We start from the raw sequence: 8,459 nt of genomic DNA on the forward strand, positions 1-8,459 counted from the left end.
TCCAGTTCGTCATGGGCTCCATCATTCCCTGTATATATGCATATATGAAATACTAATCTAACTCATTGATGGCCTGTTTCTACTAGGAGAACACTTATTTAGGAATATGAAATTCCATGTCTCCTTCTCTGCTATTTTAAAAAATGAAAGCAACTGAGTAGGGTTGTCACTGAACATATAGCTCCTCCTCCCCCCAACCACTAAAATCACGGGCAGGATAGGCCACCAATGACTCTCAGAGCAATTGCGGAGGCATTGTAGAGATTCTGGAACTATGGCAGCCTCAACACAAAGGCTTAATCTCCTGCTTCATGTTTATAAAGTGATCATTTCTCTCTGGAAACCCAAGAGTAACTTCAACCACTAGATTGTTTTTTTGGGGGGTGGAGGTGAAGAAGGGGAGAGAATGTAGTATCTGGCGTTTAAACAGTTCATTCTAGTAATGAGGGCCAATTTGAGGCTTTATCCTAAACAGAAAGTTTGGGTGGCAGTAGAGGATGGGCAAGGTTTTCCGAGTTGTACATGATAAGAATTACTGGGGTGCCTATTAAACATATAGATTCTCCAGGACCTAGGAAGGTGTAGTGGGGCTGTGTTTTTCTAACAAATGCTCAAGGTGAATCGTATCAGGCAAATGTGGAAGCACTGGTGGTGGGGTTCAGAGTGTGGGCTCTGAGCTTAGAAACTGGCTTTGAATCCCAGTTCACCAATTGCAAGTTAAGTGACCGTGGCCTTTTGCTTACCCTTCTAAGCCAGCAGTTTCTTGTCTGTAAAATGGGATGAGTAGTAGTATTTACCTTATGCTGTGGTTTTCCATATGAAGGGCCGTAGTGAATAGAAGCTTCTTAGCACGGTTTCTGGCATGGAATAAACATTTCCCAAGTATATCTCAAGGTCCCTAGGTGGCGCAGATGGTTAAGTGCTTGACTACTAGTTAAACGGTTGGCAGTTTGAACCCACCTGGTGATGCTATGGAAGAAAGGCCTGGTGATCTGCTTCTGTAAAGATTACAGCCAAGAATCCCTATGGAGTACAATTTTACTCTGTAACACAAGGCATTGCCATGAGTCAGAATTGATTCCACGGTAGTGGGTTTGGTTTGGTTTAAGTGTTATCTCACCTACTGCTAGGCTTCCTGTGAGATCTTGAACTATAGCTTTGTAGAGCCTTCAGGAAAGGCGGATGTTTGCTTTCCATACTTTGTAGAATAACTTCTTACAGAAGTAATATGTGTTCACTGGAGAAAATTTGAAAAAGCAAAAGGAAAAAAATAAAAATTACTTGTAACCCACTATTTCATTAATTTACTTTCAGTCTTTGTAGATAAATGCTACAATGTGATTAATATATAGTCAGTGATTTTCTTTCGTAAAATACTTCGTCGTCCTCATATTGCTTATTCTGCTATTTATCTTTGTGTTTCTGATGCTATTATTATTATTTTTATTTTACTGTGTTAAAAAAAAGGTGAAAGTTTACAGCACAAATTAGTTTCTCATTCAAAAATTTATACACAAATTGTTTTGTGACATTGGTTGAATCCCTGCAATGTGTCAGCACTCTCCCCCTTTCCCTTTCCACCCTTGGTTCTCCATGTCTGTTTGTCTCGTTTTCCTGCCCCTTCCTGCCTCCTCCTTTGATTTTGGGCAAGTGTTGCCAATTTGGTCTCATATACTTGATTGAACTAAAAAGCATGTTCCTCACGTGTGTTATTGTTTGTTTTATAGGCCTGTCTAATCCTTGGCTGAAAGGTAGACTTTGGGACTGGCTTCAGTTCTCAGTTAGCAGGGTGTCTGGGGGCCATAGTCTCGAAGGTTCCTCCAGTCTCTGTCAAACCAGTAAGTCTGATCTTTTTTTGTGAAGTCGGTGGTAGTAGCCTGGCCCCATCTAATTCTTCTGCGCTAAGGCTGGTGGAGGCTGTGGTTCATGCGGTCCATAAGTCCTTTGGATTAATAGTGGTTTTCTTCATTCTCCTTTGCTTCAAACATGATGGAGCCAATAAATGTATCTTAGATGCCTGGTTGCAAGCTCCCCAGATGCTACTCACCAAAATAGACCATTTTCTTTATGAACTATATTATGCCAGTTGACATAGATGTCATCTGAGACCATGATCCCTAGCCCTCAGCCACTCAGTGCCTCAGGGTGTTCCGATGTGTCTAGGAAGCTTCTATGACTTTGCCTTTGTCAAGTTGTGCTGACTTTCCCTATATTGTGTATGGTCTTTACCTTCACCAAAGTTACCACTTATTTACTATCTAGTTAGTGATTTCCCCTCCCCTCTCTCGTAACCATCAAAGATTGTTTTTTTCTGTGTGTAAACTTTTTCTTGGGTTTTTATAATTGTGGTCTCATACAATATTTGTCCTTTTGTGATTGACTTATTTCACTCAGCATAATGCCCTCCAGATTCATCTGTGTTGTGAGATGTTTCATAGATTCATCATTATTCTTTATCGTTATGTAGTATTCCATTGTGTGTATTTGCCATAATTTGTTTATCCACTTATCTGTTGATGGGCACCTAGATTGTTTCCATCTTTTCGCTATTGTAAATAATGCTGCAATGAACATGGTGTCCGTATGTCTATTCGTGTGACGGCTCTTATTTCTCTAGGATATATCACTAGGAGTAGAATTGCTGGATCATATGGTACTTTTATTTCTAGCTTTTTAAGGAGGTGTCATATCGTCTTCCATAGTGGTTGTACCATTTTACATTCCGTCCAGCAGTGCATAAGAATTCCAATCTCCCCACAACCTCTCCAACATTTGTTATTTTCTATTTTTTTTATTAGTGCCGGTAATGTCAGGGTGAGATGATATCTCATTGTAGTTTTGATTTGAATTTCTCTATGGCTAATGATTGTGAACATTTCCTCTTATGTCTGTTAGCTGCCTGAATCTATTCTTTGGTGAAGTGTCTGTTCATATCCTTTGCCCATTTTTTAATTGTATTATTTATCTTCTTGTTATTGAGGTGTTGAAGTATTCTGTAGATTTTAGAGATCAGACCCTTGTTGAATTTGTCGTAGCCAGAAATTTTTTCCCAGTCTGTAGGTTCTCTTTTTACTCTTTTGGTGAAGTCTTTTGATGAACGTTAGTGTTTAATTTTTAGGCGCTCCCAGTTATCTAGTTTATCTTCTGGTGTTTGTACATTGTTATTTATGGTTTGTATTTTCTTTATGCCATGCGTTAGGGCCCCTAGTGTTATCCCTATTTTTTCTTCCATGATCTTTATTGTTTTAGGTTGTATATTTATGTCTTTGACCCACTTGAAATTAGTTTTTTCATGTGATGTGAGGTATGGGTCCTGTCTCATTTTTTTTACAGATAGACATCCAGTTTTGCCAGCACCATTTGTTAAAAAGACTGTCTTTTCCCTACTCAATGGACTGGGCTCTCGATTCTGTTCCATTGATCTATGTGTCTTTCATTGTACAAATACCAGGCTGTTTTGGCTATCGTGGCTGTAAGTAGGTTCTAAGATCAGGTAGTGTGAGGCCTCCTACTTTGTTCTTTTTCTTCAGCGATGCTTTGCTTATCTGGGGCCTCTTTCTTTTCTGTATAAAGTTGGTGATTAGTTTCTGCATCTCATTAAAGAATGCTGTTGGTATTTGGATTGGGATTGCATTATATCTATAGTTCACTTTGGGTGGAATTGACATTTTCACAATGCTGAGTCTTCCTGTCCATGAGCATGGTATGTTTTTCCATTTATGTAGGTCTCTTGATTTCTTGCCATAGTGTTTTGTAGTTTTCTTTGTATAGGTCTTTTACGTCCCTGGTTAGAATATTGAATATACCATGGACTGCCAGAAGGATGAACAAATTTGTCTTGGAAAGAAGTACAGCCAAAATGTTCCTTAGAAGCAAGAATGGCAAACTTCATCTCACATACTTTGGACATGTTATCAGGAGGGAACAGTCCCTGAAGAAGGACATCATGCTTGGTAAAGTAGAGGATCAGTGAAAAAGAGGAAGACCCTCAATGAGATGGATTGACATAGTGGCTGCAACAATGGGCTCAAGCATAACAACAATTGTGAGGATGGCCCAGGACCGGGCAGTGTTTTGTTCTGTTGTACATGGGATTGATATGAGTCAGAACCGACTCAGCAACACCTAACAACAACATTGTATCTTTTTAGGGACTATTATAAATGATATTGTTTTCCTGATTTCCTTTTCTGAAGTTCTCTTTGTTGCTGTATAGATCTTATATTATTAAAATTTTGTTTGTTGTTCTTATAGTTAAGGTTTAGAGTCTTATATTGTTTTCATACTGTTTCATTGTTCCTGATTTCTTTTTTTACTTCAAAAATTGTATATGTGATAGAAAAAACTCAAGATAATCCTAAATCAACTGCTATTTTGCCTTCAGTCTTGTTTCTTCTATATTAGAACCTGTGTGCCTCTGCTGTGTTGAGCTACTTTTGCAATTTCTATTTTGAACTGAGGTGTTGATGTGTTATTTATTTTATTACCGTGATTAATGCGTGGCTGTATACCAGACCATGTTCTTTTTGCTTAAAACACATCCAAGCTGTTTCAGAAAACACTGACCAGTTTTAATATCCTTTCAGGTTTGAGTTTATAACTTTAGTTGTTTTACTAAAACAGAACATCCTAGGATTTTTCTGTGATTTGTGCTTTTTCTAAGGTCGTTAAGAGTTGGAAATGCTTTGGAGTGAAAATATTTTTGACAAGTTTTTCCCAAAGTAACAGTTCTAAGTAAATGGAAATAAAAACTTATTCCTAAAAATTGCTAAATGATCTACTAAGTGGCCTCAGGAGATCTTTGAAGAGATATTTAGAATTGAAGCGTAGCCCTGTTCAAAGCCCATTCCATTGTCCGCCTTGCCATACGTAGTTGGTCTCCTCCAGCACAGTTATTTCATCTCTTACTTTGTTCAGTGACCAAGCCTGCTGTCTATAGAAGATACGTAGTTGTTTTTTTTTTTTAATATCTATTTTGTTATATGCATGTTTCTGCAACTTGTTTTTTTTCCACTCATACCTTGGAGCTTTTTTCATGTGAGTATATATCTGCTGCAAAAGACCTCTTTAAAGTGTTTAAAGCAAAGATGTCGCTTTGGGGAATAAGGGGCGCCTAACCCAAGCCATGGTATTTTCAGTTGCCTCATATGTATGCGAAAGCTGGACAGTGAATAAGGAAGATTGAAGAAGAATTGATGCCTCTGAACTGTGGTGCTGGAGAAGGATACTGAGTATACCTTGGACTGCCAGAAGAATGAACAAATCTGTCTTGGAAGCAGTACAGCCAGAATGCTCCTTAGAAGCAAGGAAAGTGAGACTACTTCTCACATATTTTGGACATGTTATCAGGAGGCACTAGTCCTTGGAGAAGGGCATCATGCTTAGTAAAGTAGAGACTCAGCAAGAGAGAGGAAGTCCTCAGTAAGATGGATTGACACAGTGGCTACAATAATGGGCTCAAGCATAAGAAGGATTGTGAAGATGGTACAGGACCGGGCAGTGTTTCGTTCTGTTGTACATGGTGTCACTCTGACTCGAAATTGACTCAATGGCACTTAACAATGACAACATATATTGCTCAGCTTCGTTCTTTTTAACTTCCTCACAGATCAGTTTATTTAGCCCTTCTCTACATTTTAGGTTGATTTTTATTTTTCTCTGTTACAAACTATATTCAATATCTTTGTACCTCCAAATGTTTTTGAATCCTTACAGTGGTTGTCAATACTTTGTACATCAGAAGCCTCATCATAAATAGAGTTTGTTGAATTGAATTAGGAAAGCACAGTTTTCTTTTCTTTATTTAGAAATAGAATTCAGTGGTATTCTTGTCAAAAAAAATTGAAGCATTGTTTTGAGAGAATCTCAGTGTTGCTAGCTACTTCGGTGTTCTGGAACATCAAGGATGCAGGTTGAACCCTTTTACAGCAAACTCTCTATGCAACAAAAATATTTTTAAGCTTTAGTTGTTGGAAATTTATTTTCTTATATTTGATACAAGTTTCTAGTGTGATAAAAGATTTGATGTGCCTTTGGAGATAATTTTGCCTGTAATTTTAGAAGTTGTAGTGAAATTCTAAAATTGCACAGCTATACGATTTTGAAAAATAAAGAAGGACGCTCATTTTTTAAATTTTGTCAGTAACCTCTGGATATTACAGAGTCTTGCAAATTAAATATGTGTCAATGTGGTAAACTACAAAAGTTTTAAACTAACTTTTCAAGATGTAGTAGTTTTTTGGTTGTGATTTATGCTTCATTTTATTGTCTCCTGTATTGCTTACTAGAGAAAGTATGCCTTTGGTAAAATGTAATGTTGGAAAGAGAAATTGAACTTCAGATGTCTTGTGATATTTCAGAACATAGATATAACTTGTATAATTTGGTTTATGTGGCTTTGGCAGCAAAAATTTAATCAAATCTCACAGAAGCAACTTCTAGCTGCTGAAATCTATAACTTACTTCTTTTTCTGTTTTGTAGAATATTTTCTTGTGTTTATCCTGCATCATTTCTAGGCAAGGACCTTATAACTCAGCACTGGATAGTTCAAGCAGCATTAAAGGAGGAGTTTATGTATTTTACCTTAATAATTAATAAAACTCTTAGAAATTTCAGGTCATAGATTCCAGATAAAGGAACCTAAGCAGACCTATATAAAGAAGTGGATTTTTTTCCTTGTGTTTTTCTGCTCATAGATCAGGACTAGTAGCTCAGCAATGAATTCTGTACATTTCAGACATCAAAACCTGAAGCTGTAGGTTATGAGTCTGTTTAGGCTTAGTAATGTCCATATGGAGCCCTGCTGGTGCAGTGATTAAGAGCTATGGCTGCTAACCAAAAGGTAGGCAGTTTGAATCCACCAGTTATACTCTGTCCTGCAGGGTCATTACAAGTCATAATGGACTCGACAGCAGTGGGTTAATGTCCAAATGATAGTAAAAAGGATGAGCAAACCTTTGGGAATATGTATTTTGGGTGAGGAATGTTTATTTGCCATTTCAAATATTTATTTGTTGTACTTTAGATGAAAGTTTACAGAACAAACTAGCTTCTCATTAAACAGTTAGTACACAAATTGTTTTATGACATGGGTTAACAGCCCCACAACATGTCAACTCTCTCCCTTCTCGACCTTGGGTTCTGTATTACCAGTTTTCCTGTCCCCTCCTGCCTTCTAGTGCTTGCCCCTGGGCTAGTGTGCCCTTTTAGTCTCATTTTGTTTTATGGGCCTGTCTAATCTTTGGTGAAGGGTAACCCTCAGGAGTGCCTTCACTGAGCTGAAAGGGTGTCTGGGGCCACACTCTCGGGATTTCTCCAGTCTCTGTCAGGCTAGGAAGTCTGGTCTTTTTTTGTGAGTTAGAATTTTGTTCTACATTTTTCTCCAGCTTTGTCCAGGACCCTCTATTGTGATCCCTGCCAGAGCAGTCAGTGGTGGTAGCTGGGCAGTCTGGTGGAGGCCGTGGTAGTTGTGGTCCATTAGTTCTTTGGACTAATCTTTCTCTTGTGTCTTTAGTTTTGTTCATTCTCCCTTGCTCCGGAAGGGGTGAGACCAGTGGAGTATCTTAGATGGCTGCTCACAGGCTTTTAAGACCCCAGGCGCTACTGGGTGAGCAGTATTTAACGTGTGTTAATTTCACCAGAAAATTTGTATTTAGATGTAAATCCATTTTAGCCAAGAGTTTTTGGGATTTGTCCCTGATCTGCCAAGACAGGAGATGAATGAATATCTAAGTATTTAACATGGTTAACCTTTGTGGTATCTTCTTAATGGTTTATCCTTGGACCATGCTCCCTACCCCCAATAACATATTAAGTCTTAGCTAGGAAAAGTACACCTAATTCAGCTAGTTGGTTAGTTTTTCTGAATATTTGTTCTTTGTAAACTGAGGGAGACGGATGGATTTGAATTCTAAATTGGAGTCTTTTGATTTAGTAGAAGAAACAGCCAGTAAAGTGATAGATGAGGTTTCCAGGCAGTTTTAATTAGTCAGGTACAGCGTGAGCAGGACTTGGAGAGGAGGGGACGATTCAGTGGCATAAAATAGGCAGCATTTCTCATGTTTCTTAGAGGTAGATGTACGTAGTGGTCAGCTGTGGCTGTCAGTGAATTTTTATTGAGTAGCCACTGGGCGTATATTCATGCTCTTAATTAACACAGGTCACAGGTTTAAAATGAATGCCATTGATAGATCTTGTTAAGTGTGGATAACACTGACTTCAGCCATTCACGTTAAAGGCTAACAGCCTGACTAGAGGAAGATGAAACGGGTCAGGGGTGTCAAGTAGAAGTGCTGTGCTGGGAATGTGTTAGGCAGTGTGCCTCATTGTTTCTATTGCTACTTCTGTGTGTGTGTGTGTGTGTGTGTTTTGGGGGGATGTATGAGCACTATCAGGTAGCGTTTTCAGTTACTTATTCAATAAATATTTATTGAGCATCTATTTTTTATGTGCCAGGTTC

The sequence above is a fragment of the Trichechus manatus genome, unplaced genomic scaffold, assembly GCF_000243295.1.
Source record: "Trichechus manatus latirostris isolate Lorelei unplaced genomic scaffold, TriManLat1.0 scaffold00061, whole genome shotgun sequence".
Lineage (NCBI taxonomy): Eukaryota > Metazoa > Chordata > Mammalia > Sirenia > Trichechidae > Trichechus > Trichechus manatus.